Source organism: Saccostrea cucullata, unplaced genomic scaffold (assembly GCF_032062105.1).
Source record: "Saccostrea cucullata isolate Sc308-1 unplaced genomic scaffold, CSIRO_AGI_Scuc_v1 ctg5239, whole genome shotgun sequence".
In the NCBI taxonomy this organism is placed as follows: domain Eukaryota; kingdom Metazoa; phylum Mollusca; class Bivalvia; order Ostreida; family Ostreidae; genus Saccostrea; species Saccostrea cuccullata.
Window position 1 is genome coordinate 30,936 of NW_026930456.1, and position 10,623 is coordinate 41,558.

A 10,623-nucleotide genomic window follows, 5' to 3' on the forward strand; every position below is an offset into this window, starting at 1 on the left:
GAAGCATCCTCGGTTTGTATTTATCCAGGCTTGCACACATTTTGAAACCCAGGGATTGTACTTGGCCTTACTATAAAATCAATCTTTTATACGAAAATTCTTTGGAAAACGTCTGACAGGTAAAAAATTTGAATTTTTAATCCATATATGATTTCATCAAAACATTGCGCAGTATTTGAATACCCTCGGTTAGAGTACAAGCAAATAATTATGTCCCAACTAATAGGGGCTCAGGAGGATCACTTACATGTACTTATATAAGCTAGAATTTCAATGCTGAACTGACTCCTGTTTTTCTCTAGCCAAAAAATTCAGGTGAGCCCAGTTACTCATTGGTTGTATACTTTTTGAAGCAAATATTTGTAAGTAATCTAGTTAGTTAAGCTGGAATTATTATTCTTAAATTTTCTCTTTTATTTGCAGAAAACTTAAAAGGGATATTCTGATATTTTTTGGTGCTATACTTGGATTTGCCTTAGTGATGGGACTTTGTACTTATCTGGTCTACAAACTATACAAAATGAAATACACAGACGGTAAGATGTTTTAAAACATATTGTACCTTAACTAACGTCCTCATTTAAAAATGTCAATTTGTAATTATAGATAATTACATTAAAAGCACATTTACATGCTTTACCTTTTATGCTTTACAAACTGTATTGTGTAGAAAATTGGAATGATTTTGGATGTGATTGGTAAAAATGTATTGACTTCAATTTTCAGATGTCGTGATCAATGAAACAGAGTAATCCCCCTTTCTGTAACTCAGACAACTCACCAACCAGATATGTTACATAGTTTAAACACGTATATTGAAACACTTTATTTCTAAAACTTCATTTTTAAACTTGTTTTTTTTTTTTCAAAATAAAATTGTGATATATATATTATTCATATCGTTTTGTTGTACGTCTTGCATTATACGATATACTTGTAGATGGAGTACTGTTAGAAACGTTCGTCGGCGACTTCGACTTCATTGTGAGCATTAAATTCTTTAAATTAACATTATACGTATTTTCCAATTAAAGTACAAGTATTTTAGTGTTTTTTGATGGGCTTTTAAAAAAATACACAGCTAAATAATTTAGAGAAAATCGCCTCAGAGATAATGCCAACATTTAATACAGATACATATTTTTGAAATAAAAAATGCATTATTGAATTTTACATGGAGAGCATGTAAAATTTTGATTTTTGAACTGTTACTAAAATATTCATGAAACGTCATTTGACGAAATTTTGAATAAAATTGAAGGAGATATAACTGTTTTATTGGCACTTAATTACATGTACAGATGATCATCAAGTAAAATCGAAGCAAACTGCAATTTTAACGTCTTGGAACACCGATCTTTTAAAACATTATTATTCAAATCTCTGACGCAAGTCAGTAAAAAATAATTACCCTGCTTCCCATTTGAAGATAATGGCAGTGTCCTTGTCTGGTGTGGGAAACCAAAAAAATATGTGTCAGATCAAAAAGTACAGAAGAAGGTGCAGAATGGCATTATGTAATAAAGATGTGAAAGATTCTTTAAATTTCATTCAGTGGTACGAGAGGAGTTGCAGATAAGTGTACACTGTACCTCAAAGCGTAAGAGACAAACGGACATACCAATTACTAAATTGTATCCCGCATTTCAAGCGGGTGGAATAATAATAGATAGCAACCGTTCTTCCTCATGCACTAGGCACTTTAAAAAGAAAGTCGCGAGTCTTTTGGATAAGACCTTAAAAACTGAGACCCAATTTCACGGTAGCCTTTGGCACGATAAAAGTCCCTCACTTCTCCATAGCCGCTAGAGCCGGTTAAAGCTAACACTTATTTCACTAGTACATGTAATTTTACTGGACTGAGCTTCTATACCAAACTTGAGAAAATCTGAACTTTTTATTTTCTAATTTTGTCTATGGAATAGACTGTACACTGTGTGAACTTATATATGTTGCTGAAACCAATTAAAGGACCATATAAAACAATATGACCTTGTCAACAAACACAATTTTTCATTGAGTCAAATACTGACTGTCGTTTATCATACTAATTGTTTAATAATTATTTATATACTGAATTGACGACGGATTTTTCCGTCATTTCCCGACCATGACAAGGAGCACACGGCGGGTGTGACAGATCGGCACAGGGGATGCTCACTCCTTCATGGCACCTGATCCCATCTCCGATGTTTATTAGGTCTTTGTTTGCTTTGTTCCTATTATGTTTTGTTTTATGGACTTGTATACACTTCGTCTTCTCCATATCCTTCATCTGTTCAATATTTATTTACTTATGATGATCTTTCCACTTAAAATTTTTAGCTTGTGCTTTTCCAAGTCGTAATTACATGTCAATATCTCGGTTTTTTATTCAAAGCTATCCGCGAAAACTTTAAAAAAAAAAAAAGGTACTACGAAATATTCTTGCCATTGTTCCGACCCTACAACACCCCAAATATCGACTTCAAAGATCTCGGATGAATAGAGTATGTCCACAGCATTACTGCTGAACATTTTAGTCAACCTACTAGTCAAGAGTGTTTATTTGAAAGCCTCTTATAAGTTTAAGAGTGCTAATGCTTTTTAATGAAGGTTAGATGGATAACTGCCTCCAGGACGTTAAAAAAGTTTGTGGTGGTAGTGTAATGATATGGAAAATGGTATTATAAGAAAGTAAGATTGATTTGCTTTGAATTCAATGGACTTTGATGGAAAAAGGTACTCTAACCATGTTCTACCTACACATAACCATTCTATTTTGCAGCATCCTAGATCCGTATTGCAATCTCACAATACACAGCCACATATGGCTCGTTTGACACACCTTTTCTTGCAAAGAAACAACAACCTGTTTCAGTCACAGTCATCTAAATCGCTAGATTTAATCCACATTAAGCAGAATTGGACAAAATGGATTGACATGATTTGCCAAAGACAATCGCATCACCAGACTCTGCAACAGCTGACTTAAGTTCTACATTTGGAGTGGGAGAGTATTCCCATACAGTTTTTATTACACACATTTGCTTCCATTAGATGCCGTTTGTGGCTATCATTTGTGTCTGTGGGGGGTATACCAGATATTGATCTTTAATGGTCTTTAACTGACTATAATTTTAAAGTTATTGAGAAATAATGACATTTAGATAGTATTTCTGTTGCTTACCACATTTCTGTTTTATCAATGCACCATTTTACTAAATAATCTTTATGTTCAATGTGTCACTAAAATTCTACAATGCGTTTCTTTTTTTGAGGAGTATATATCCAGCGAAACCTGTCAATAGTAATAGTTATGTCAAGGAACCAGAATACACAGCGTTACATGTAAAATGGTTTGTACCTTTAGGTGTTGCACTCGACAGTTTGTACATGTACGCTTAAACAATTTAATAAATATACTGGTTAATAATCATTACCATTCCAGACCAGAGTTTGGCAAAATGATTCATTTTGATTGACTTTTTTTCATTCAAAAACAGACTTTTTGAATGTAAATATATGCAGAAGAATACTAATATTGTTATTATTTTATGGGTGGATTTCAAAGCGACGACATTGCTACAAATAGTAATTTCCAGTAAAAATTGTTTTGCAAGTTCCTGAATTGAATGATCAAAGACTGAAGTTATTCGCTTATTTTATGGGTATTTTAACAAGAGGAATATAACATCGGTTAAAAAATAAACCTCTTGGGAGACTGGAATACAGGTTGAGTAGACAATTGTTTGAGGTAGTCTCATGGAGCTGTCACGTATGTTATACACTGGGGATAGCAAGAAAAACAAGAGGCCCACGGGCCTTATAGGTCACCTGAGTATTGTGTAACACCTTTCAAACAATTAAATTTGGTTCATGTTTAAACCAGAGGCCATGAAATTCACAATTTACAATTTTGAAAGAGGCACCATTGCTTATCATAATTATTAACTTAGCATGCTTACTCTATTTACTTAATACCCAGAGGTAGATCAGAGTAACAAAGAGAAAATGCACTTCCACTTTATAACCAGTTGTGCACCTCACCCCAAAGGAACCACTGACCCAGGGCCATATATTTCAAAATTTTCAAATTTTATCATAAAATGGTTGATTAATACCAAAGAGCAGATTTCAAAGCATTAATTTATTTTCAGGCTATGTAACCCTCCCCCCCCACCCCCACCCCTTGACCCTGGGGGCATTAAAAACCAATTTGCTAGATGCACCTTTCTTCATCATAAATATATACACACTTGGATCATTGGCTTAAAACCCAGAAGCAAAGAAAAAGATTTTCAAAGAATAATTGCATTTTCACTATATAATCAATAGAGCCCCACCCTAACACCAGAACCCCTGATCCTGGGGCCGTAAAATTCACAATTTTGGAAGAGGCACTCTTGCTCATCATAATTATGTGCTTAGTTAGTGTATTTACTACCCAGGAGCAGAGAAGAAGATTTTCAAAGAAATAATGCATTTTCACTATATTATCTAAAGAGCCCCGCCCTTACACCAGAACCCCTGACCCTGGGGCTATAAAATTCACAATTTTGGAAGAGGCACTCTTGCTCATCATAACTATGTGCTTAGTTAGTGTATTTAATATCCAGGAGCAGAGAAGAAGATTTTCAAAGAAATAATACATTTTCACTATATAATCTATAGAGCCCCGCCCTAACACCAGAACCCCTGACCCTGGGGCCATAAAATTCTCAAATCTGGAAGAGGCACTCTTGCTCATCATAACTATGTGCTTAGTTAGTGTATTTAATATCCAGGAGCAGAGAAGATTTTCAAAGAAATAATGCATTTTCACTATATAATAATAGAGCCCTGCCCTAGCACTAGAACCCCTGACCCTGGGGCCATGAATTTAACAATTTTGGTAGAGGACTCAATGCTCATTACATTCATGCCAATAGTTTGCCTGCTTGATGTCCAGGAGTAAAGAAGAAGATTTTTAAAGGTTTCATTAATTTTAGTGGTTTTGGCCCCACCCCTCAGGCCCCAGGGGGGCGGGGACCATAAAATTCACAATTTTTGTTCCCCTCCACCCATAGATGCTGTATACCAAATTTGGTTGAAATTGGTTCAGTGGTTGCAGAGAAGAAGCTGAAAATGTTCAAATGTTAACACACGACGCACGACGGACGACGACGGACGAAAACGGATAGCAATAGGTCACCTGAGTTACTCAGGTGACCTAAAAATGAAAAAAAAAAAACTATGAATAAGACAGGCAAAAATATACATTCTGTCATAACAGGAAAAAAAATCATATTTCGCCGGAGGGTTGTGTATAGAGTGTTCACACTTGTATTCATTAACTATGCTACAATAAATACAAGTAAGGCAGACTCACTGCAACCGTTCTATAAACATTTCAATGGTAAAAGGCTATGTTTGAGAAAATGCCTCCTCTGTACCCCGAAACTACGAGCATATGGAGTTCGGGGTCTCATAGAAATCTAAAAAAAAAAGATAAATGTAATGAAAGTTAGTCGTAAAGATTCCTTGGGTATAGTGACATTATATTATTATACTTAATTAATTAAATAAAATTCGCCTGAAGTTCAATGAATAAAAATACTTAATTATATAAAAAAAAAACAATATATCTTAATGCATTAAAATTTTTATCGATTAGGAAACAGTAGTAAAAAACCTTGGGCCTGGTTGAATTTAAAGATTTGTGACAAGAAAACAAGATATTTGACAGTAAGCGTAGTTTACAACTTACCGCTATCTGATCGTACTTCGTAACCCTGTCTTTATCGGAGAACTTGTCAATTACCGTATCAAATTTTATAAATAGCAGGTAGATCGCCCATGATTTATATTACATTTTTACCCTTTGCAGAAAAAAGGTCAAATTCATTTTTGTTAAATACATTTTTTAATGTTAACTTTACACTAGAAAAATGAAATAATTTTAAAACGTTATCTAAATTAATTGTCTAAAATTCTTTCTTTAAATAAAAAAAAATGCGAAATCAAATTTTCCTTAAGATTTATTGGGGGGGGGGGGGGGGGGATTCACAAATGAAGCTATAATACCTGTTGTTTTAAAATGCAATCATTTCATATTCAATTGAGTCCAGGTAATGAAAGCCATCGAAAAGTATATGTAAGGATTAATATATTTCTGTACCACCAATCATTCAATTTTGTTATGAATATTCTTGTTAAATTAAAGTGATTATGCAATGCAAATAATTTGTTCATTCATATCTTTGTTAGGAAACTAAATGCATGTCAGGGATAATTTATCTTTTGAAATTAAGAAAGATTTATTAGACAATTTTGATTGATGTTGCTAAACATTCCATTTTAACGATAATTTTCGCAAAACTATATCTTTGTATTTCGTTCATTTTTATTTGATTTATTATTTTAACGTTATAATACAGATATCTTTTATTTGCACAAATTAACACTTATTACATACATATTTTGTCTCTTTTGAAATATCCTTTGACAACATTTTCTTTAAATGTAGGACTGTACATTGTACGCGTAGGAAATATTCTGGCTATAAAATATTTCCTTCAATAAAAATAATGATTCAGACATTTTCTAACACCTCGGATAAGCTCTGTAACTAAGTACGAAGTTATTTCCAATAACATATCTTAAGATGTTAATCACGCTTGTATTTGTGTGGAGTTAGTACTTTAATGAGACTGAGGAGAAGATAGGGCAGCGAGAAACTCAAACATTGAGCACATACATTTTCAATGCTTTTAACCATGTAACTATGTAAATATAAAAATACTTTATAAAAAGCTTTGTGTGAGTCATTGGTGTGTGCATTGCATATACTTGCCACAAAGGCATTTTTTTTAAATAAAGTAATTAGAATTATTTTCTTTTCATAAATTGAAATTTTTAAATTGTTAAGTTGTTGGAGTTGAATCTTTGAATTAAAAACAAGTAGCTTTTAATTCCGATTGTGATAAGAAGTATTTTTGGAAATAAACGCTCATTTAAGTGTCACATACCGTATATTAATTACAAGAATGTTATACATCACGATTTTTACATACATATATGTAATATTATATTGGCATTCTGCCTCAAAGGCAAAGGTGACTAACATAGATAAAAAATATAAATAACAATATAAAAAAATAATAATGCACGCTAACAAAAGAAAATAAGACTACTTGACTTCAAAAATAAATTTATTAGTAGAACACATTTTCCACACGTCTAAGTTTGTACACTATTGTTTAAACAAAGGCTAAAAATTTGGTAGAAGAACGCATTTTCCATGATTCAAATTTTATACAATTGAGAACCACCATATTTTTTACTGTAATATCAATGTACTCTACAGAACAATTTTTTTTCTTTTTTATTTTTACTAATCGGATGGAAAATTACAATTCTGGTTCATCCTTTATTTTTAAGGATAATTTAAGCATTAAGGTATACCTTGTTCTTTTCAAATATTTTTCATGTTTGAAAACAGCTTTTAAACCTCATTTGTCATGCAATATCTGATTATATCTTCGACAAAGTCAGATCATTGACATGTTTAATTACCCAAAAACCAGCTTTAAATAAGATTTTCAGTTTATTTAGAAGACCAGTATGTGGTGAGGTGGTATAGGTCTAGCGCTATTCGAGGATTAGAAAAAAGTCTACCATGGATTTTCGCACGATTATTTTTCATTATATAGCTGCTCTGGTTCTTATTTTTCTCATTTTAACATCAGGTAAGTGTATGCATTTAAATTGAAATTAAAATATGAAATATGAAATATGAAATTAAAACGAATGAAAATGCTGCTTCTCTTTACATGGTTACGGGTTTTTATAATAATTATTTATTCGTTGTAAATTGGTTTTAAAATAGATTAGATTTAGAATTCATATAAAATGATACACCACTAATAATTAAGAATACTTCTTTCATGAATAAAAATAATGAAATATTTGGATGAACAATATTAACACATCACATTAGAAAGAACATTTGTATTAATTGAGTTTTAAAAGAAAAATATATTAGTGCGAGAAAAATTTCCCAGTCAGTATTTTTTTTTATGTTCTCAGAACATAAAGAATGATGGCTTTATCGTACAAATTTGTCTGAAAAAGGTTAAATACTGTATAGTTTAGGGATATTTTTTCCGCACATTTAAAATGACATATATTTCTTTTTATTGCATTGAATAAAAGGATATAGATATATAAATCGGCAAGCGAAAAATAATTTATTTACTCTGTGTGACAGTTTTTTTCGGGCATATGACAAATCTATTATTAAATGTTTATATGTTTCATAAATGTTTATATGTTTCATAAATGTTTATATGTTTCATAAAAGTTTATATTCATAAAAACAACAAATATACTTCAGTAACAGAGAGCGCATGCGTTCAGACAACACAAGCACCAACGACGCAAGCTCCAACTACAACACCATTTATACCAGTACCATAAAAGAAACATGGAGATAATGGCGTATGGTAAAATTTATGTGTTTCTTTTTTTGTTTTCAGTTCATTTTATGTTTTACGTAATTCTAAAAACACCTTTAAGATATTTTTTGAAGACAAACACAGAAAACTTTTGGAGGATTTAAAAAAAATGTTTTTATCAAACAAAATTTTTCAAGTAAATTTGTCAATTACAGATGACACTAAAAATCCTATAGAAAATCAAAATACATATCAAATATTAATGATTATGCAATTTAATTCTGAATCTAAATGTGTCATTTAAAGAAGTTATTATTATTTCAGAAAACACCATTTTGGATGTCAAAGATGCTTGCGTGAAAGAAATGTCATCTATGATGTGCAAACAATAAAAAAAAATAAAATAATGAACTTCAGTGAGTGGTCTTTTTCTTTCAAAGGTTTGACTAATCGACCATTTAGTTAACTTATTAATTATGGCAGCGAATTTATACCTGATGCATTATTTATAAAATGTGCATGTAAAACGATAACCAATGTTTATTCGATTTCTTTTCTGAATTACGAAGTCTTTATTCTTTGAAAATATAATGCGCACCAAACTTTATCTCCCCAATGTATAATATATGAATGCTTAATGAGCAGGATATTATATATATACATGTGCCACAAACTTTTTCTTTTTAATACCCATCTCTTCCACATTTTACGGAAAACTCTACCAATTTTATCTTTTACAGTTTCTCCACTCTAGATTTATATGCTGCCCTTGACAATTGAAGAAATAATTAATTATCCTGTATACTCAACCCTTCAATAGACAATATCAGAGTGCATTACAGTAATGATATACAAGTAGATCGATAGATAGAGCGCACGGCGTCGTATCATAGAGCTGTTTTCAATTAGCATCAGTTTGGCTACTGCAGTAAGCATCTGCAGTGTCCGTCCATTGTTTCTGAGTTGAGAGGAAATTTTATCTATACTCAGGTCTGGTTGTTTGCTTTACTTTTATGTTTGATAAGAAAAATTGATTGGAATCATTTTATTCTCCTTAAACTCCATTTTGTAAAAATGTTGAAAGCAATACCAATTCATTTAAAAACAATTTAATTGAAAGATGATGTATTTTGTAGAACTTACATGCACAATTCGTAGATTTTTCTATTTTTCTCCGGAAAATTAGTGTAAAATTTGAAGATCTGAATATATTTTTTAAATGCATTACATTGAGTATATAGAACTGATACTGGCACAATAAACTTTTTTGGGAAAAAATCATTTGTATATAGATTTGGTAGCATCATATCCATACAAGAAATATGAAGACAGTCATCATCTGCGTTTTAATTATTTTTGGACTTCTTAGGTAGGTTTTATAACCAGATAAAATTTATAATTCTCTCATTTTTTTGAGTTGAAGAGTCAAACAAAAACAATGAACTGAAATCAGATTCTTTTTATAAATATAATCTAAAATCTATAAATTTAAGAAGTTTTCGATTATTAACAACTTTTATATATATATGTATATATTTATTTATATATTCATCATTTATTCATAAAGAACTTCATATCTTTATCTTAGAGTATCCAATGCGGAGTGCGAGAGAGACGAGGAATGCGAATTCGAGTGAGTACTTTCTAAAAAAAATTTTCCTTACTGGCTCTACTACAATTTTCTCAGGAATCTTTCTTTAAAAATGGTGATATTGCATATCGTACTCTTGGGGATTTATTGTTTTGCCTGCCGCATGATCCAGTAGGATTTTGTTTCTTAATTATATAAGTAAGATTTTTCAAGTTTCTGTAAAGCATGCAAAATTTATATCTGATTTTCTGATGTAATTATTCTTGTTTTATTTATTTGGACCGATAATTTTATAGTTTGAAATATAATAGAAACATATAATTATGTATAACTGAACATAATACATGCGTTTTACAATTTATTTAACGATGCACGATACACCAAAAATAAAGACGTCGATAAATCGATGTTTTTACATTTGCTTCAAGATGAATAAGCCATTATAATTTCATTTCCTTTTTCCTAGGTTTTAAATGAATTTCAAGTTTTGCATGTATTTTTTAATACTTTAAAACTGTGAATTTAAGTGTAGGAACCCATATTCTGCCATTCTAGATGATGCTGATCTACTATACATAGCTAATTCGATATGATTTTTTTTCCTGACTTTAATGT

General features: G+C 31.2%; 1 long non-coding RNA gene across 1 annotated transcript; it reads left to right on the forward strand.

Moving 5' to 3' along the window:
• The first annotated feature begins 7,341 nt into the window (after positions 1 to 7,341).
• Positions 7,342 to 8,820, forward strand: LOC134228654 (uncharacterized). The gene is made up of 3 exons (XR_009984043.1): positions 7,342 to 7,709; positions 8,357 to 8,465; positions 8,742 to 8,820. It is a non-coding gene; the product is annotated as an uncharacterized LOC134228654 (long non-coding RNA).
• The last annotated feature ends 1,803 nt before the right edge of the window (positions 8,821 to 10,623 follow it).